Source organism: Bombus fervidus, chromosome 2 (genome assembly GCF_041682495.2).
Source record: "Bombus fervidus isolate BK054 chromosome 2, iyBomFerv1, whole genome shotgun sequence".
Lineage (NCBI taxonomy): Eukaryota > Metazoa > Arthropoda > Insecta > Hymenoptera > Apidae > Bombus > Bombus fervidus.
Window position 1 is genome coordinate 8,625,241 of NC_091518.1, and position 9,685 is coordinate 8,634,925.

Consider the following 9,685-nt stretch of genomic DNA (forward strand, 5'->3'; position numbering starts at 1 on the left):
ATCCAATTCTATATGAATTTAACTATATATTATTGAATTAGAATCCACGTGTACTTGACGAAATAAGGTACATCCTACTATTGAATCTGTTTCACAAATTACTTTATTAATTATTAATAAATAATCAATGAGTGCAATCGATTTTACGACTTACGACAAATAAATTTTCGTTGGTGCAATAACCCGCAACACCGTAAAGCAGCGGCCTTGTCACAATATTTAGCCGGGAAAAACGCACAGTCGAGTTAAGAAGTTCGGCGTCCTTGCGGCAGATCGCTTGTCAGTTATTACCGTCTTTTCCAGAATGCGTTTGTGCAATCCTTCAGACCATTGCAAAACAACGATTACGCCAATAGTTTTGTGTACTTTACAACAATACGTAGTTTTATCGAATATCGTTAAAAATATTAAATATCCGACTTATCAGTTTTTTGACTAAGAATGATACTTCCAGACAGAAAAATAGCACATCTGAACTATTCTTAGATTTTTAGATAGATATTTAAATACTTAGGAACCTATAGTATATTTACTAACCTAAATAGTATAGTTTATTTAGGAACCTATCTCACAACGGTATTCGAACACTTATGTTAGAGAAACCAACTGTAGAAATTTATGTTTATACGTGGTCACGTATAGAAATATTTTAAAATTTCATTAATACTGTAATGAAAATACAACTGTAAGATTACGATAAGATTACGATTATAATGATTAGAATTATCATGATTATATTGGTAATAGAGCGATATCGTGGGAAATGTGCTATTGAAACTGTAGAAGAAAGCTACAAAATATTTAGTGCAAGTACATATCTCGCAGAGATCTCAGAAATATTTAAACAGTCAATTATTCATTCTGCTAAAAAATTTCAATATTCAGTCAAACATATTAATATTATATATTATAATACTATAGCATTAAATACTAATTATAGGTGTAAGACTGCTATTTGTACCGTATACTAATTTTTCTTAAACATTTTTTGTAGTAAATGTCTCGTAACTTCTGTACACAATTTCATTTAAATTTTATCGATATAATCAAGTTAGTTGTGTTTCATTATAGTGTCAATGAAATTTGAAAACGTTTTATATAAACATAAAATATACAGAATGTATACGTAAAAGTTTTCTATGATAACTGTTCAAATACTTTCCCGAGTAATACAATACTTAATTGTTCAGTAGAATTTCATTACTTATTCTTATATTAGCAAAAGAGGAAAATCGAGTAAAATGATAACACATTCTCAAAACTAAGACGTTTCTTTTCTAACAAGGCGTTAGTGTTGTTAACTATACATTTTGGAGAAAGAATGATACAGCTTGCGAATATAGTTTTGCGATGGGTTACCATATTCCTTACTGTGGTATTCTTTTAATTCATTAATAATTTCAACATTCTCAAAAGGCATTAAAAATGTTAGAAAATTCTTAAATTATTATATAAATAGTTTGGTCACAATATTTATGAATATTCCTTCTTTTGAAATGCGGTAATACGTCAGCAACCTTGACCAGTTCATTATTCTCCGGTTTGTAATTTTGGTAATAAAACCTAACCGCAAACAAATGTATACCGGTGCTTTCATTGTTTTACGAGATAGTCATTCACACTCACTGTGAAATTTAATACCTAGTAATCAGGTGTTATGCGCGACCAACATTCCATCAAAGAAGAATTCTATGTATTGTGTATTATAGTTGTGTATAAAATAATTGTATGTATGTTGTACTTACTTGTGTACATAGAAATCAATATTATTTAATCGTGTGTAATTAAATTTGGACTATTAACAAGATTCGTATTATTTTTTGAAATTGTAAAATATTAAATGCGATGTACAATTTTTTGATTTTTTGGTAGTATGTGACAATTTCTTGTGTACTTCTTCTTAACTAAATGAATCTAGCCCTCATGATAATTTCTATACCCAATAACCTTTTCTTATAAACTTGTTCTACATGAATCACATTAAATTGCTTTATAATAGAAATAAACAAGTATTGTAAAATTATATATAGAATTCTATACGTACTTTATTTACGACTATACGATGTCCTGTTCTATACTTTATTTATAATTTCAAATCAAAATTTACAGTTTGAATTCTGAACCATTGCACATGCTATAATTATATTCTATGGTGAATCGATAACGTTGAAAGTTACAATATAATGATTAAAGGATTCTGAAGCTCTCTAAACACGTGAGACAAAAATGCATTATGAAAATACTGATGCGACTTTATACTCGTTTTAATAATTGATGCTAATTTGTGTTTATTAATTAGTATAGTATTGAACGAGTTTTTCAAATTTCGAAATTCGTCGATTTACTCACTATTATTTGTTAATTATTTGTTAGTTTGTTTATTGTTTTTTATTTCTCTCAATTGATTTCTATTTTATGTAAAATTGTATAATTTTACCTTCTATATTAATACGTATGTATATATACTTACGATACATATATACATATATACAAGAAATTGTAATAAGTTTTTAGCATATTACTAAATTATTTTAAATTAGTCATTCCTGATTATCCTAGTGATGCGAGAACATGTAAAACACGATACTGAGAACTGAATTGAAATGAATTAACTTTAACTTAAAAAGGTACTGAGGCATTAAAAAATTTACTGGCGTTGCTACATGAATTAAATGTTATAATTTAAGAAAAAATGCACTTACTTGAAATATCTTACCACATGCTTTACTATAATCGATATAAACAGAACACTAACCACTAATATGTCATGCACTTTTTATGATAAGCCAAATTAATATTGCATTAAATAGGCACACAACAGAGCATCTTTCACTGACTGCTTAACATATATTGAAATCGAAATATCGAAATATCGAAATATTACAAAGAATTTTTGTGAGAATCGATTCTGGAACTTGTAGCTACTAGCAACGTTCAGATGACACGTTTGTTATTACCGCAGTATAGGTTATGGTATGATTTAAGAATTTAAAGAAACGACAAAATGATTATTGTCAGCAGACAGTAGACTTGAATTTTTAAGACAGATATAATACATAATCAATTTTGTATTCTTGGAAGAGACTTTGCTTACAAAAGTGCTTTTTTTCTTGATAAGTTATATCCCACAAGCAATTTAATACGGTTCACGCCAACCTTCGTAAGTTTATAATAATTTAATAATGTACTAGAATCTACTATTTTGTACATTTTATTTTGTTGATTTCACGTACGAAATTTCCTAATTATTTATTTAAAATCTTGCTAAAAATATTTTTGATATTTATGTTTAAAATAAAATTAACATAACTAACTTTAACTAAACAATTTTTTAAAATTATCTTATACGTTATGAAATATAAAGACTTATAATTAAGAATTATTTATACTATATAATTGTATAACATTCTCAGGTTATGATGAATACTATGTATACTAATTAAAGAACTTGATACTACCTATACCTCATAGCGGTGCTGGAGGACAGCATATAAATCGCACAAATAGTAAAGTAGATTTAAGGTTGCATGTAGAAAGTGCTACGTGGCTAGCAGAGGATATTAGAAATAAATTATTCGAACAGGTTTGTAATTTTTCACAACTACAAACAAATGTTACAACTATAAGTACTAATTTCACATAAGAAAGGTTTTAAATAATTATATCATTACAATATAAAAATAAATTATCCAAAGAGGGTTGCATAATAATCAAGTCAGAGGTAACAAGATCTCAACAATTAAATTTAGCTGATGCTCTTAAAAAATTGAGATAAATAATATGAGAAGTGGCTAAACCACCATCAGAAATACCTCCTGAAACTTTGGAAATGAAAAGAAAACTGTATCTTAGAGTAGCAAGACAAAGACTTCTTGAAAAACAAAGACGTTCTGAAATCAAACAATTTAGAGGAGCTTCTACTATGGACTTTTACTCTTCTTTATGTTATATATTGTACATACAACAATACACTTTTCAATAAATGAAATATAATACAAAATATATGAATGTATTATTATAGCAGTAATACAAAATATATGAATGTATTATTATAGCAGTAATGATTTCGAATATTAGTGATTTTTAATATTAGATGGTGATTTTCTTAATTTGACTTTTATTAATTTTTATGAATTTTTTAAAATATATATTTAATCCACTTTAGAAAAAATAATTAAATTAATTAATAATTGTCATTCTGATGTAAATATTGAATACCAATATGTACCATCATTCATTTGCGAATTATAAGTATTACATTATATAAACTTGGAATTCTTTAAAAAAATTGATATATTACGATTTAGTTACTATAATTGCAATTAAATTGGCTTAATTTGGTATGTATTTATGGTTACAATAGAAGTAGAAAAAATGTATGAATCAAAATTTTGAGTAATATTTTCAAAGGCCTTCTTTTGAACCTATGATTCAAAGAAAAATAATGTCTTATATATATAATGTATGAAACTCGATATTTCCTTGACAACGTGCTCAACGTAAATCAAAATATAACTTGATAAAACTTGATAATTATATTTATTTTTTTGATACATTTTACGGAAATGATGCGAGTCCTTGGTTATCCTAGATTAATTTCTGTTGGAAATTTGCCACTACCAAATTTTCCACTGGGTGCTGAAATTCTTGTTTGGCTGCTCAAAAGATTTGACCTAGATGCAGATATATCTAGTGAACATAATACCGAAGAAGGGTGTATTTCATTAATACGTGCAGTTGCTGAATTTATGATAATAAAACTTGCAGTTTGTAATTTTTAATTTTTTTAGTTTTATATTTCATGAAAATAAAATGTTTCATCATCGAACTTTATAATTTATATTTTTACCATCTATGTTTATTTCTTCATTATTATTTAATTTTTAAGCATGCATAGAAAAGGCACCTAATTAATATAATTTCTAATTTTAATTTTAAGTTCCTCTGGAAGTATCAACTTCTCATTAACGAAATTATAAAAAAATAAAAATAACAAATTAATATTTGTATTTTTTAATGGATTAATATTGTACTGTTTATACTATGTTGTTTTTATATTTTTATACTGAAATTTATCATTGTCAAATGATTTTAATACAGGCTTTAAAAACAAATGTCAAATTAAATACAAAAATATTATACCAAGCTGATGGCTATACTGTAAAAGAATTACTAAAAGTAGCCACATTACTATACGATGCACAAAATAATAGTATTAATAACAGTATAATGTCTGTTATATACAGTGTAATTTTAGTACAGTTAGTTTTGACATTTCCAATAAAGTAAATGAATTAAAATCAACTAGGCAGTTAGCCAGTCAATTGACTGTTACTGGTGCATCACTTTTTGACTTATTAGGTCGTGAAGTTGATCTCAGAGAGATTCGTAACTCAAAAGTTGCTAGACAATTTGACATTACAGAAATTGAGATGGTCTTGAAAAGTGTTATAGAAAATGTACATAAAGAAATTGATGACACTAAAAAGCAAATTGAGAATGTTAAGGTATTACTACCTCTTCATTTTATTCTTAGAATGGTAAAATATTCTTTAATAATTTCTCTAATCTTTAAATATTCCATTATAATTTCTCTAATGATTAAAGGACACAGAGCAAAGTTTGGATACAAGAATCGAAGGATAACGTGCAGAGCTTAACAGCAATCAAAAGAGATTGCGAACATTAAGAAAGGTACATCCAGTTTTCATGGAGGAATTTGGAACATTTGAAGCTGAATTAAGAGTTTTATATGACGACTACATTAAAAAATTTCGCTACTTTGCATACCTTGAACACTTGTATGAAAATGCAGCTAAGACAGAGTAAGAAAGATTTGAAATACATATACAAATAACAAAATTAATGCTTACTATGCAGAAAATATAATATTATGTTTTTCAATTCATAATAGGCAAGAAACAAAACGAAAACAATTAGAAAAAATGAAGGCAAAAGATGTTAAGTTTGAAAGCATAATGGAAGGAAATGATTCTATATTAATTCTATTAATTTTCGAGTCTCTGCTTCCTCTCGCTAATATAGAAAAACAAAATTCCAAGAAAATAAAACCAAGTAGTCGATTGAAATCAGGTAAAAATATAGGGCAGTTTTCTTCTCAATATTTTTAAGAGCATGTTATAATATGTAATTATTTTAACAAAATTAATATAATAGCTATTAAAACATGTTTATAATACAATAGCTAGCCGATCATTAAGAACGCAAATATCACAGCATCGTATTTACGGAAATCTGGACGTCAGAGAGGGACTATTCAAGAATCAAATGAAACTGATGGCTCGCTAGATAGTGACAGTGACTCGTTTAATCGATTGTGATCTCAATAACGACGATGATAATGATATTCTAGACTCTGTAGGAGGAGCAAAAATTGAGAATTTTAACTTGAAGGTTGGACAAGAAAAACGTATGGTTAGTAAACTAGATCACTCGGATGAGGATTTTTAACCATTACAAAAAACAATTACAAAAATTTCAAAATATACCGTCCATGTAATTATCGATCTCTATACGCACATTTTTAAAATAACTATAAATAGGTGTCAATAAAAGGTAATATATTAATAGCCGTCGTAATCGAATAATTTTGACCGTGGTAAAAAGTACTTAAGATATATATGTCGGGTTAACATTATGATTAGAGGAGCGTAACGAGTCTTCATTTGTATTAGGCACTATTATTGCGCAATAGAGAAGATATCTGCTAGTACTAATAAGATTACTACAGAATTTCACAAGTAACCATGGTAATTAGATATTCTATTATGTCATAATGCATTAAGACATATAATAATACGTAATACCCCATCATGTTATATAATATTACGCAATATATAATCATAACACGGTATAATACAGTACGTTCTAATATATTACGTTCAATATTATTACATAATGTAGTAATACGTTATATAGTATTACGTTATAGCGTAATAGGTTACAACGTATTACGTAATAAAGTAAAACGCTATAACGTATTACGCTATATAGTGTTACGTTACAACGTATAACGAAATAAAGTATTACGTTATGTAGTATAACGTTATAAGGTATTACATTATAACGTATAACGTTATATATAATTACGTTGTAATGAGTAACGTTATATAGTATTACGTTATAATGTATAACGTAATATAGTATTACTTTATATAGTATTACGGTATAACGTATAACGTTATATAGTATCACGGTATAACATATAATGTTATGTAGCAATACGTTATAACTTATAAAGTTATATGCTACTACTCTCTATAGTATTACGTTATACAGTATTACGTTATAACGTATTACGTTATACAGCGTTACGGTCTAACGTATAATGTTATTACGTATAGCGTTAAATAGTATTACGTTGTAATGTGTAACGTTACATAGTAATACGTTATATAGTATTATGTTATTACGTATAACGTAATATAGTATTACGTTATTACGTGTAAGGTAATATAGTATTACGTTATGTAGTATGGCGTTATATGGTATTACGTTATATAATATTACGTTATACAGTATTACGTTAAAACGTAATATAGTATATAGTGTTATGGTATAACGTATGTTATATAGTATTACGTTGTAATGTGTAACGTTACATAATATTACGTTGTAAGATATAAAGTTATATATGTGGCGGATGATCTATGCAGATTTGGGTATATTGAATACAGAAATAATCAGGATGCTTGCTGTTGTAATTGTTCAATGCATTTCAAATCAAGCACTTAAATAACTGATAATGTCAATAGACGTTGGTACAGGAGATTTTAACCCGCTTAGGTACATCGCTTGTAGATATTCGATAAAGACTCGTCAATGCTTTCGTGTTCCGATAATCGCCTACAAAATGGGTGCTCGAATTATTCGTAACTAACTAATTAGCGCTCGAGCTCGTGTCCGCTTATTTATACTGGTCGGGGGAGAGTCAGAAAATTCGAATTTATATTACACCGACGGTTGCAGATAGCGGCGACATTGTTCTGTGGGGAGCTTGTTCATCATTGCGTTTCGTATGTCAAGGCGATGTCCATGTCCCGAGGCAAAACAACGACAGGAGCCGCTCCCGCTTCGCTTCGTCCTATGACGCATGTGTCGCCACATATAGAGATGTTACGTTATAACGTATAAAGTTATATACTATTACGTTGTAACTTATAACGTTATATACTCTTACTCTATAACGTACAACGTTATATACCATTGCGTTATAACTTATAACGATATGTAGTGTTACGTTATAACGTATAACGATACGAAGCGTTACGTTCTAACGTGTAACGTTATATACTAATTCGCTATAACGTATAACATTATATGGTATTACCTTATAACGTATAACGTTATATAGTATTAAATTATAACGTATACCGTTATATACTCTTACTTTATAACGTATAACGTTATATACTATTATGTTATAACTTATAACGTTATATACTATTTCCATATAATGTATAACGTTATATACTATTACGTTATAACGTGTAACGTCATATCCTATTACGTTATAATGTATAACGGTACGTAGCGTTACTTTATAATGTATAGCGTTATATACTATTACCTTACAACGTATAACGTTATATACTATTACGTTATAACTTATAACGTTGTATGCTATTTCCTTATAATGTATAACGTTATATACGATTACGTTCTAAGGGATAACGTTATATAGTATTACCTTATAACGTATAACGTTATATACTATTACGTTCCAACGTATAACGTTATATAGTATTACTTTATAACGTATAAAGTTATATACTATTAGCTTATAACGTATATCGTTATATACCATTACGTTCTAAGGGATAACGTAATATAGTATTACCCTATAACGTACAACGTTATATGCTATTACCCTTCAACGTATAACGTGATGTAGCACTACGTTATAACGTATAACGTTATATGGTATTACCTTATAACGTATAGCGTTATATAGTATTACCTTATAAAGTATAACATTATATGCTATTAGCTTATAACGTATAACGCTATATACTATTACCTTATAACGTATAACGTTATATACTATTACCGTATAACGTATAACGTTATATAGTATTACCTTAAAACGTATAACGTTATATACTGTTACCTTATAACGTATAATGTTATATACTGTTACCTTATAACGATATACGTTATGTAATATTACCTTATAACGTATAAAGTTATGTAGCACTACCTTTTAACGCATAACGTTATATACTATTACCATATAACGTATATCGTTATAAACGATTACGTTATAACGTATAACGTTATACACTATTACCTTATAACGTATAACGTTATATACTGTTACCTTATAACGTATTACGTTATATACTGTTACCTTCTAACGTTATACGTTATATACTATTACCTTATAACGATATACGTTATGTACTATTACCTTGTAACGTATAACGTTATGTAGCATTACGTTATGAGGTACATCGTTATATACTATTACCTTATAACGTATAACGTTGTGTAGCATTACGTTATAAGGTATAACGTTATATACTGTTACCTTATAACGTATAACGTTATATACTGTTACCTTATAACGTTATACGTTATATACTATTACCTTATAGCGTTATACGTTATGTACTATTACCTTATAACGTATAACGTTATGTAGCATTACGTTATGAGGTACATC

The 9,685-nt window shown here is 27.8% G+C and overlaps 1 long non-coding RNA gene and 1 pseudogene across 1 annotated transcript; both read left to right on the forward strand.

Annotated features, from left to right (window-relative positions):
- Positions 1–2,917: 2,917 nt before the first annotated feature.
- LOC139995795 (uncharacterized) lies at positions 2,918–3,963 on the forward strand. Its single transcript, XR_011802065.1, has 3 exons — positions 2,918–3,160; positions 3,414–3,583; positions 3,750–3,963. It is a non-coding gene; the product is annotated as an uncharacterized lncRNA (long non-coding RNA).
- A 584-nt stretch (positions 3,964–4,547) lies between these two features.
- On the forward strand, positions 4,548–6,673 carry LOC139996172 (clusterin-associated protein 1-like; annotated as a pseudogene).
- The last annotated feature ends 3,012 nt before the right edge of the window (positions 6,674–9,685 follow it).